Source organism: Phalaenopsis equestris, unplaced genomic scaffold (genome assembly GCF_001263595.1).
Source record: "Phalaenopsis equestris unplaced genomic scaffold, ASM126359v1 Scaffold000229, whole genome shotgun sequence".
NCBI lineage: Eukaryota > Viridiplantae > Streptophyta > Magnoliopsida > Asparagales > Orchidaceae > Phalaenopsis > Phalaenopsis equestris.
In genome coordinates this window covers 1,169,077-1,182,143 of record NW_018164671.1, presented here as the reverse complement: position 1 = coordinate 1,182,143, position 13,067 = coordinate 1,169,077, and the positions used below count along the sequence as shown (strand labels likewise).

General features: G+C 31.6%; 1 pseudogene; it reads right to left on the bottom strand.

Moving 5' to 3' along the window:
* Nucleotides 1–12,534, bottom strand: part of LOC110023749 — a 20,627-nt pseudogene extending 8,093 nt beyond the window's left edge.
* Between the last annotated feature and the right edge of the window lie 533 nt (nucleotides 12,535–13,067).

Sequence of the window (13,067 nt, the reverse complement as noted above, 5' to 3'; positions counted from 1 at the left end):
GCAGGAACAGCGGCAGAAACCTACGACAGAACCTAGGATCTTGCAGCTGTTGGAATAAGGAACTTGCAACGGCTAGAATCAACACAAAAGCCTGCGGCTAAGAGGTGTCGGCTGCTAGAACCGGCGGAGAAGGTCGATGGCTGATGAATTTAGGGTTTGGCTCGGATACCATATTAAAGTTTGGAATAGACCAGCTTAATTTCATTGATAGGATGGATATTTAAACCCAATTACAATAGGCATAATAATGGAAAGTAATAAAAATATAATAAAATAATTATGAAAGAAATAAAAATAGAATAAAGCAAATGGGGAAATATATAATCAAGAAATAAAATCAAATAATAAGTAATAACGACATAAGGATAACCATTATAATCTAATAATCATATTTCAAACATTGTGGTAATATAATCCCATAAGAGCATGATCGTATCAAGCGTACAACAGGCCAATATTTTCAAAATTAAATTGAGGTGGGGGATATGAGAATGGAGATAAATTTCTTTTAGGCATGCCCAAAATGGTTAATTAAGCAATTGGATAAGTTTTAGAAGGTTTAAAATATGATTTAACTATAGAGGATGTTGTGGAGTTAATTTAAAAAGCAAATTCTGCTAGGATTTTGGTTTGCTTGGTGAGAGAGAACTAACAGAAGGTTTTAAATAAGAGTGGCCTTTGCAACAAATAGAGAAAAGATAATAAAAGGAAAAATGGGCAAATACATGAGAAAATTCCATTTTTCATAGGGTATTTTAACCTACCAATGATAGAACCGAAGATGTCGTAAATTCCATGAGATGCAAGAAAATTTAGTAGGTGCAACATTCATAGAAATAAAAAGGCGATATAATTTTGAAATTTACATGACACATAAACTAAAAAACAGCTCAACACTGAAACTAATTAGTGGGAATCAAATGCAACAAAAGTAAGATTTGTACCCTTTCTTGATCCTGTATGCACGGAGAGAGACAAATAGAAAGAGGGATGAGATATAAAGAGGTTGGTTAAGAGAATGAGAAACAAGAAGAGAAACTAAACAGAGATGAAGCTAAGCGTGTTTACAAATGCTTCAAATCATTAATAATGTTTGCAATATGCAAGCATTTTAAGGGAAATTTTCAAATGTAATCAGGCAAATTAATACTGAATTTTCATAAAGATAATTTTTTTTTATTAAAAAGCAATTTAAGTGACTCTCAGTCACACAATTATTACACCAAAAAGCAAAAAGGGCCGATGATGACAAGTCCCAAGAGGGCATGTAATGATATACCCAAGGGAAATTTACATACATACCACACAATTCCTTTGTATTTACATATCTCACACCTAAAGTTTGATATTTACATTTATAACACTTTGGTTTCATGAACCTAACATGAAAGGTGTACTTCACTTTTAAAAAGTTAGTAGTAGTGATTTTTTTTTATGTGATTATGTATGTAAATATAAAAGTTCAGGTTTTAGTTATGCAAATGGATTGTGTGGTATGCAAGTAAATACCGCTATATCCAAACGAAGTAGGTAATAACATCTCAGGTAGCTGACGCAATTATTAGATACACTGAGAACAATAGAATTTGCCAAGAAAAAAATAAAAAACAAGATGCATGCAAAGTGAAAAAAAAGAAAGCTAAAAGTGAGATATGATTATATGTGAGAGATGGTGCCAGGTTACCACTAAAATTTATTGAAAATAAGGTAAACAGAAAGAAAAAAAACTAATGGTTTGTGCACGTAAAATAGATTACCACTAAAATTTATTGAAAATAAGGTAAACAGAGAAAAAAAACTAATGGTTTGTGTAAAATAGGAAGCAAAATGTAAGACTAATTAAGGCAACAAGACAAGGTTATGATGATAAGAATGGGAAAGAAAAGAGGGACCAAAGTTATCAACACTAAAAGTAATAGAAAAGACTTGGTGTAAAATAGAGTTAATAAAACTTCTCTAACTCAAAAGAAATGTATAGAAAAAAATTCATAATGTTGACCACCCAATATTTCAATGAGGCTACTGCTACCCATAAAGGTAGAAAGATCATATTTATACCGCTAAAAAATAAAATTTTAAACCATAGGGAGGCCATGTAAACAACCTGATTTTTTTTAAAAATACATTTGTACTTATGACTTGCATTTGCTTTCACTTCTAACTTTATCATAAACGTGTCCTACTTATTAAGCCATCCCCAAAAAAAAAAATTACGGAGAACATATAAAACTTATATTTAGTTAAAAGTATACCGATGCAGAAATTAATCAAAGAAGGAAAAGAAAAAAAAGGAAAAAATAAGCAATTTCATATTGTTGGAGAGCTAAATTATACCTATTGCATTTTAAAAAACAAACCAACAAATTTTGAAGTACCAAAATTAACACTGACCTATCATTGCCAACAATACAGACAGCACAAGTACCCGTTGGGGCAGTTTCATCCTCATAATAATGAGCCTGTTTCAAGTAATCATGAGAATCCTAATTTACTATTATGTATTATAATAATAAAAATTAGTAATAACAATAAAATATCGTAAACGTATACTATTATTCTCTCCTGGTGATCGGTAATAATAGGTATCTGGTGGCTGAGTAAGAGGCTTCACTAATTAGAGTGATTCCCAAGATCAATACCACTGCAAATAATGAGCTAATTTTTGTTCAACGTCTCCTCGTGGTAGGTTGAATGGTACTATTTACGTCTGATGATTATTTCATATATATAGTTACGGTGATATTGCACCCAATCAACTTCTTCTTTACATTGTTCATCGACTCACTTAAAACTTCATTTCAATCACAATAGACTGGATGCTAGAAAACTGTCGTATAACGTGATTTCAAAGGTTTCAATCAACACACTTTGAGCTTTTTAGTAGAATGCGATAGTCCAAATATCCATATTCTAAAAACATATGAAATGTAACAACACTACGTAGTATACATCTAAATATAGTGTTCAAATAACCTGTGCAACAAGTGTTGTAAAAAACAACGACAATGAAGCAAAAAATTGGAATGAGAAATTCATAAAACAAAAACAAAGCGAAACACACAAATTTACATGGTTCGACAAATTACCTACGTCCACGGAGTTGCAGAGGATTTTATTACTTTGAGGATTACACCGTCGATCATGTCAACAATTACAAGAATAACTTCCTCTCTCTCTCTCTCTCTCTCTCTCACACACACACTCCAACTCTCTCTAACCAAGAGCTACTTGAGAAGCATGTGTAAAAGGGCGATCCAAGAAAAACCAAGCTTTTTATTTTCTTCTTTTTCTTAAGAAAAAACAAAGAAGTAGATTAAAGAATAATTAATCTGGCTTTTGCAATTTATAATAAGCTAAAAGCCCATTTAAGGAAATAGCTAAAGGCGGCAGGCGAGATTCAAAGCAGGAAGAGGAGGAAGCGCACGCGAGGCGCGGTTTCACACGAAGAATAGGGTGGCGGGATCCTGATTTCGAGAGAGGATTTCGACGGGGTCCAAAAAAGGCAAAGGCATGCAAAGCTTTTAGAAGAAGAAAATAAATTAAGAAACAATTTATTTTGCTGCCAACTTGAACAGTGGACCGGGCTCCACCAATCTTCAACAAGTAATAAATTAATTTATATTTAATATAAATATATGACAAGAACATGAGAATAAATAAAAAATGTGTATTATATCTAACTCTGTCCGAGTTCATTAAGATCATCTCTATACATTTTGACATCTCCAAGTCACACTTCACGTATCTACTCTTCATTTCATTTACATATTATTTAAATAAATGAGTTGAATCTAATTAAAAAATTTTGTATGTATATATAAATATACAACAACAACAACAACAACAACAATATAACAATATAAACTGTTGTTGTTGTTGTTGTTATTGTTGTTTGTTGTATATAAATATAAAAATTAATTTTGTACCTATATCCGAGCAACTTGCATGATAATTCACGATGGGTCGGAAGATAAAGAGTGGGTCTACCAATATGTAAGTGATCCCGACACCACGCTTAGAGCAAATGCAACCACCCAGCAATCGCGACACGAGTAGGCTTAGTTGATATATTTAATTCTTTATACATATGTGCCAACACTGTGCTACCCAAATAATATTCTTTAAATCCTTTCAAATTCTCCAATAATGTTAAATATTCCAAACGAACATGCAATCCATAAATATTTGAAATCAGAAAACATCCTAATATATGCAAAATATAAGCTCTAACATACTCTAAAAAACATGTAGACGTAAATCCTCATAATTGTAGTCCCTATAAAATCAGCAATGGAGCCAACAAAGCGACATGATAGTCTGTGATTGGGAGTGACCCATAAGGAAGATTGATGTTATCCTATGGTTTATAGAATGAAGGTTGATAATATCCAAGGGGTGGTCACCCAAGGACTCGTCGCAACATGCTTGCCAACTCGGCCAGTGCAACCCATGGCCAACAACATTATGCCCCACTAGGGCATTTTTGTCTATCAATGTAAATATGAATGCAAATTTATCTTACCTACATGCAAATGAAAAGTATTGGTCCTGGAACACCACCGCTCTACCATTTAGTTATTAGATTGGTGGTTCAATTTGATGTATTACAAGTGTCTAACACAGTCAATTTATGTACTTTGTAATGCATTGATAAATTGTGAGCACTAGACTTTCTACTCTGCTATCACTAGTAAGTGACTGACCCCTTCAAGAATTGTTCCATATAGAAATTCAATTATTTTAGTAATGATAGTGATTTCACTCAATTTTTAATACGAAATGTATTTTATATGACCTTATCTGAGTTTGTTGCACGATGTGCTTCACTTAACAATGAAATGTTTAGAGGTGTCATAACCACGACTCAGTATTCTCAGCCTCCACTACTGCAAATGCAAGTAGAAAAAATCCATTTTCGTCAATTCCTACAGCAGCCAACAAAATTCCTCTATACTTCCCTAGAAGGAACGTCTCATCCATACTAAGAACAGATCGGAAAAATCTTCCATCATATATACTGGAGCCAAATGACCAAAAAAAAATTTGATTCTATATATTTTCTACATGCATTCAATGCTTTAATGCATGTAACATGAACATTAAATTTAAACTCTATTTGAGCAACGATTTCTTTAGGCTTTAGGTCTAGTTGTTGTCGTAGAATAGAACCGATGTAGTGACATATAAAATTTGAAGTATAATTTCGGTGTCCAATTGACATAATTGGATGGGTACATGTATGTGTTGTCCCAATTACAGATATTTTTCATGCACCCCCTAATCGCTAGCTTTTTGATGCATGTAGACGTCAATAACATGAACGAGTCTCATGATTATATTGCATGCACTAAACTGGAAGTACTTTTTTATTTGAAGTTGTTTTTAGGTACTTTATATTATTCATTATTGATCTACCATTCAAAGCACATTGTAGCGCATCATTGCTTGAAATTACTTGAAATATCATTCCCTCTAATGATACATCTAGAATGACATCATCTTCATATAATTGTGTTTGATTTATGGGAGCATCAGATTCGTCAACTTATTCTACTCTTAAGTCATATGAATTGGCTTCACAAATTGATTTTTCTCTACCACTGACGCTAACATCTGTGTATTTAGCTCTGCATAGTGGCGTAAAAAATCATGTCATGGCAATACATTATTCAGACCAAAATCTCATCCACTATAATCCCTGTTTGCCTCTAGTTCGTCACTATCCATGGTTCCATATTGACCTGCATTAACATCCAAAAGCAAACATTGCGAACCTTGTCGCGTGAATGGCTCAAAATTTCTACTAATGTATGGGTGAAATGAATGTGATAGATAAAATAATCGACATGCGTTATAATCATTCATTTGTTAATCGAGTATATTATACAAAATGGTGGCACATGAGTTGAAGAAATTTGAGTTGGCCTACACTATAAATGTCATTAAATTTATATTTTTGCTAGTAAATATCTCTAATAATTACAAAAACAAAATGATTATTTTTCTTGCAACTAAGAATTTCAGTCACATATTCAGTAGGAGCTACAGGAAAGTGTGGCGGACCAGCAAAGTTTGCAGAACCAATAATGTCAGAAGCCTCAACAGATAAGGCCTCGATGTTGACATAAATAACTATTATGTATTTTCTCGCTTCTGATAACATAAATTCATATACTTCATCATTAACATGAGTTGGAGTAAAATTGGCACTCATCAACGGTCGACAAATTACATTTATGATATATCTTAAGCTATCATGACGTAGTAGACTTATCATTTTTTATTTAATTCATTTAGTGTTATCAACTGAGATATTTGAACCAGTCAGTTACGTCCACAAAGGTAAGTAGAATTAAAGTCATCCGCGACTCGTAACTCCTCATCAAAACATTTTAACAAGCGTGACATTTTCACTCATATTTTAAAATTAAGATTGGTTCTACAATTAATTTTATTTATACTTATGAGCTCAAACTTAGAAAAGAAATTTGAAGTAATGAACATTAACTTCCTGAAATATGTAAAAATTAATTTTATTTATACTTATGAGCTCAAACTTAGTAAAGAAATTTGAAGTAAATGTGTTATGAACATTAACTTCCTGAAATATGTAAAGAAAAAATTCATTTGTAGCCATAAGGACTTCCATGTGAAGAGAGTGGTACAAATATCATTCACATCACAATCTCTACTTTGGCAGTTCGAGTTTTTTTGATAAAGTTTTTGGTAGCTTCCAATGCACTATATTTCATACATATATATCCCTATAAATTATTCTAATTTATATTAGCATAATAAAAAAAGAGAGATACCTAATTAATTCATATTTTAATTATGTTACAGTATAATGCATGAATTTATATTAGTGTTGTATGAAATTATATGTAACGAAAAACATTAACTGTCATGATATATGCAATGCAAAAAAAAATACATTCGTAGTTATAAGAACTTGAGAAATGGGCACAAATACCACTTACATCGCAAACTCTCCTTAGGCAGTTTAGACATTTTTAATAAAACTTTTTGTAGCTTCAAATGCACTATATTTCATACACATATATATCCCTAAATATTATTCTAATTTTTATTATCGTAATAAACAAGGAGGGATACCTAATTAATTCATATTTCTATTGTTTTAGTTTATAATACATGAATTTATATTAATGTGTTGCATAAAATTATATTTAATGAAAAGTATTAACTGTCATGATATATGCAATGAAAAACATGCATTTGTAGCTATAAGAACTTCCAAGTGATGATGGATTCCAAGTGATGATGGGGTTATAAGACTCCTTTCATCCAAAGGTCTCCTTAGACAATTTCAAATTTTTTGACAAAATTCTTTGTAACTTCAAATGCACTATATTTCATATGCATCTATCCTTAAACATTATTCTAATTTCTATTATCATAATAAAAGTGCGGTGCAGGACAAAAATAAAATTGAATAAATTGCCTTTGAATTAAAATAAATTTTTGATAAAATTAAAAGATATTCGTACATTGTTAACGAATAAATACAAAAAAAGATCCTAATCATACACCAAAAATATTATCCTACAGAATATGAAGCAAATTTTTACTAGAATATGAGAAAGGAGAAATATGAGAGCGAAGGAGAAAAAAATTAAGGTCAATTTTTTAAGACTCATTTAATCTTTCATAGATTAGTAATTTTAATTATGTATTTAAAATGTTAAAAATTATATAAAATCTACGAGCTGTTAAACCAGATAGTCGACGTACTATTTCAACCTTCTATAGAGCATTTGTCCTACGCAGTCGAGTTTACAAACTATATACAAATCAATACAATGTTCAATTTATTAAAATTAATTCCTTTAAAATATTAAAAATTGTATAAGATCTATACGGACCATTGTTACACTAGATAGTCTAAGTACTATTTTAATTTTCTTCGGACAATTAGCTCCATGACATCAGATTTTCATACTATATACAAATAAAAAAAAATGCTTAAATTATTATGATTATTTATATAATTATTAATATAAACATAAATTTATTACATAAATATTAAATTAACATGTTTAACATAATTAAAATTATTTCAACTATAATTAAAAAATAATTTATGAATAAAAATTAAGGACAACATTTCGACATATTACAACTAATTTAAAATAATTACGGATAGCATTTCACCATGTCGTAAATAATTAAGAAAGTTACTAGCAGCATTTTGATATATCGCAAAAAAATTAAGAAAAAAACAAATAACATTTCGACATTGCGCACATAATTTAAAATAATTGAGTAGTATTTAAATTTAAAGGGTTTGATAATACTGCATGGGCTAACTTAGATTCAAATTTAAACACATGTATGGGCTCCAACTAAAATTCTAAATTCTTTAATGAAAAGCTTAAGAAAGTTGCAAGGGTCAAGCCAAAACTTGCACTCAAATAGCTCATATTTTGAGAAGCAATTAATCGGATCATTAGAACTGGAGTTGACAATGCTAGTATTCTAAAAATCTCAAAATTGATAAATTTAAAATAAATTTCAAACATAAATATTTCAAATGTCCAAAATCCCCAATGATGGTCTTGATGACCAAAAATCTCAATTGAATTGGTCAATTTTAAAGCAAAATTTCAAAATAACAAATTAAACATTCAAGTAAATTAAACGCATAAAAATTTAAAACAAATTATATTTGTCGAGGTTGACAAACTTTTGATTGACTTCAGCTCAAAAAAGAACTCATGTCATATCGAGTGTATTATTACACTCACTCAAAACAATCTCATGCAAGTAAAAATGTGGTTCGAGTCCTCTATCAATGTAATTTTGTCGTCAAATGATACCACCAAATAATGGTAACCATATTCCTCTCATTAGATGATTGTCGCCAAATGAAATCCCTATATTATGGTTACAGTCGCAACCCGTATGTTCCATAATATCTTTCTATCCTTTGAGTTGTGGACAATAAGGGTATAATTAATTGGCAAAAGGCTTTTCTTAAATAAGGTCGACATAATTTTTTTTCCCTCAGACAAACATCCACCCTAAATTTATAAGGGTTCCTAGGACGCACAATCCATGATTGTTTGTAAAGATTCTTCAGTCGGGTTGGGTCGACTACCTCCTCTAACTAATCATAGGGTCAGTCGGGTTGGGTCGACTACCTCCTCTAACTAATTAGATCAGAGACCACGATAACTTGGAATGACGGAACCATAGAATCTTAATCGAATTCGTCATTATATCCCCCACCAACTGCTTAATGTTCAAAGTGATAAATTTTATAGCTTAAATTCTCTGTGGTTGCTATATGTTGAATATTCAACATTAAATGACCAGACTTAATCGAAAGTGATCTCCTGTTATCAGATGGATGATTAATCATAGGAGTTTGTTCCAATGGAAAACCTCAAACTTCATATCAAATATCCTCACAAAATGAGGACAAAATCTCTGGGCATTTTCCTATCAACAATTTAGTTTGCCTTCTAAAAATTTGACCCTTAAGACTCTCTCTCAACAAACAAAAACAAAGAGTCCGAAGGGTCGGAATTTTGGGAGCCCACATGTATGTAAATGCCAAAAAGAAAAATAGAAGTAGCAAAAGAACTCACATTTACACCTGCTTCTTTAACATTTTTTTTCATTTCCTCTCCAAATTTATCTTTCCCAATGCGCAAACAGTGTACATATGGATTTCATGGAAAGACCCTTAAGACTCTCTCTCAACAAACAAAAACAAAGAGTCCGAAGGGTCGGAATTTTGGGAGCCCACATGTATGTAAATGCCAAAAAGAAAAATAGAAGTAGCAAAAGAACTCACATTTACACCTGCTTCTTTAACATTTTTTTTCATTTCCTCTCCAAATTTGTCTTTCCCAATGCAACCCATATAGCTAGTCGCTCCAGGAATTTGAAGCATCCACTGCCACATTACAAACCAAACGAATGAGAAGTTTAACAAAAAGGAAAATTTACATACGTACCACACAATTCTTATGTATTTACATATCTCACACCTAAACTTTCATATTTGTATAGCACTTTTGGTGCTTTAAACCTATGCATGAAAATGTGCATTTCCCTTCTAAAAAGTGATAATAGTGTTATTTGCTATGTGATATTAAAGATTTGAGTGATGTGTGAGAGAATATGAAAGTGTGGGACTTAAGAATTGTGTGCTATGTATGTAACAAACAATAAATGTAGAACATATTATAATAAATTATTTTGAAGTAGTAATAAACCTGTGCAACCCTAATTGTGTTTTGAGTTGCACCTAGGAAGGATCAAAAAAAGAGCTAGGTGTAAGAGCTATATGAAACTAAAAAGGGAAACTGGGCATCCTGAAAGAGAGTTGTCACCTCCAGCAATATATTCCACGTTATGCTTTGAAGCCAACTCATCATATCTGGAAGAGGAAAAGACAGTGACTGTAAATATGTCTGTTGTTCAAACTTCCAAGACTGAATATTAACTATTAGAACCAAAAAGTTTCTTACATAGGCAGGCAAATGTTGCTCCTCTGCAAGAATTGCATTATTTAACTTCAGGTTGTATCTAAACCAATATGTAGAAGCCAAGAAAATTTAGGTCAAACAAGTTATCTGAACCAATTGCATTATTTGCTGGTCTTCGCAAAAAAAAAAAAGGTACTTTGAGAATAAGAATAGAAGATAAGCAAACAGTGTACATATGGATTTCATGGAAATTCCATGGGTTCAACTACATGAAAATCTAAGATCTGAGAGTGCATAAGCATAACTAAAGAGGTTTTTTTACTGCAAGTAAGATTTCAATTAAAATAAATTTAATAAATTTTGAAAGGTTTAAATTCTGAAAATTATTTGGATGTTAAATTTGGTTAAATCATGTCCTCAAATATAAATTTAATATTATATATTAATAATATAATTACAACAACAATAAGTCTTTATCCCACTAAGTGGAGTTAGCAACATGAATCATTTTTCTTCGTACAGTTATTTAAAAGATTCATGTAATAATTTTTTTCGATAAAACAATTACGCTGGTTGTCGGCTACCAAACGCAGCCCTTCAATTTTCGCATGCAGAGTTTGGGATCCGGCAATGTTAGTGTTAAATTAAATTTAATTTATAATTTTATTTCTAATTATGTTACTAAATAATTAATTATTAATAAGAATTTTGTAAACTAATTATTTATCAAATAATAATCTTATTCATTAATTAATTATTATTTAGTTATTATTTAGTTATTATTTGGATTTTATAAATAGTAATGTTCTGGGGGCTATGTATGTAATTATCTCTAATTTAATATGTAATTTAATTTATGTTAATTAATTATAAAATAATTATATATAAATTCATATAATTATAATTATTTTGATAATATATTTAATGATTACTAACTATTAATTAATTTAATTATTTAAAACAAACTTAAATAAAATTATATTAAATCCCAAAACGTATTCCTTCTCCTCATCATTCTCCTCCTTTGCTTGAAATCGACAGGCAACCAGTGGATCGCGGAGTACAAAGATCTCTGAAACCCCCGTATACATCCCCCTTGCACTCCGATCCAACCTGAGTCAGCCTTGCGCACTTCTGCTCCTCTAAATCTCTTAGTGGTTGTCTGGCAACAGATTTATACCGGGATTTAAGCAAGATATAGGCTTTGATAGATCCTTCCAAGTTCGGAAACCTTAGATATCAAACCAAACAACAAGATCTACCTCACTTCAGGCTTCAGCTCAGATCTAATCTTGCCAGACGGTCATTTTAGACAAAATAAAGCCGCGGATTTGATAAATCTGGATTTTGTGGATTTCGGCCGTAAATACTGGATTTACTGAATCCCGCAAAACAGCGGATTTACGGGATTTACGGCGCAAGGGAAGGTAAGAACGCGGGTGAGAATAATGTTGTAAGTTAAATTTTGCTAAACATTGTTATTAGATTTACATGATTTAATAAATCTGTTGACAGACTGTTTTCTAGACAGGATTTAGTAAATCTGGATTCACCGGATTTACTAAATTCTGGTAACTTAAATCTAATCCTTTGCTAGACTGCCCTTAAATCCACCTTCCAACGGGATTTACTAAATCAATTATCCAAGGAAGAACGGAGGAGAAACGGGACATAAGATCATGTAGCAGTAGGATTTAGGTTAAATCCTGCTACCAAACAGCTGCTAGAAGAATTAACGAAACCAAACCACCAGAACGCAAGCAAAACTTCCCTATAAAGCTGATACTCTCCGTAGAACTACCACAGATCGAGATCCTTCCAAGCCCGGAAACCTTAGATATCAAACCAAACAACAAGATCTACCTCATTTCAGGCTTCAGCTCAGAATTAATGTTATGGTATCAGAATAACCCTTACATAGTGCAAATCTTAATCCGAACAATAAATGGACAGGAAAGACAGGAATTGAGAGATTTTGGAGGAACGAAGGAATTACTTTTGGAGAAAATCATCTTCGACAACCGCAGAGATGTCAACAAGGGGGTTTCCCATTCCCAAAAGGATGCCTTCGGACTCCATTTCTGCGAGAAGAGCAGTGGAGAGCGATACCGAGGTCTCAACAATGCCGGCTTCCCTTCAGGATTTTTTCAACAGAGCAACTAAAATTAAAAACTTCTCATTTAATACAATAAAAAATCAACGAACAACTCAATATCTTAAAATTACATAGAAGATTTTAATAAATACCACATAAATATTACAATCACCTATTTTTAATAAAATTTGAAATACTACATAATATTTTTCTCAATAATAGAATTTATAATGTTTATTAACAATACATATTGCTTACAATCTCAAATAATTTCTAAACTTTAATATCTTAAATTCTTATTGGCTTTGAAGTGGATGATAAGGAAGTCCTAAAGCTCTTTTGGTGAAAAACTCTAGAAGAACGAATTCTTCTGAGTATGACATCGTTCAGATATTGTCAACCATAACACCTTGAAGATTTGGAGCCCTAGCAGGTCGCGGCCCTCTCGCTAACATCCTAACTCGAAAAGTTTCTTACATAAACAAATGTTGCTTCTCTGCATGAATTGTATT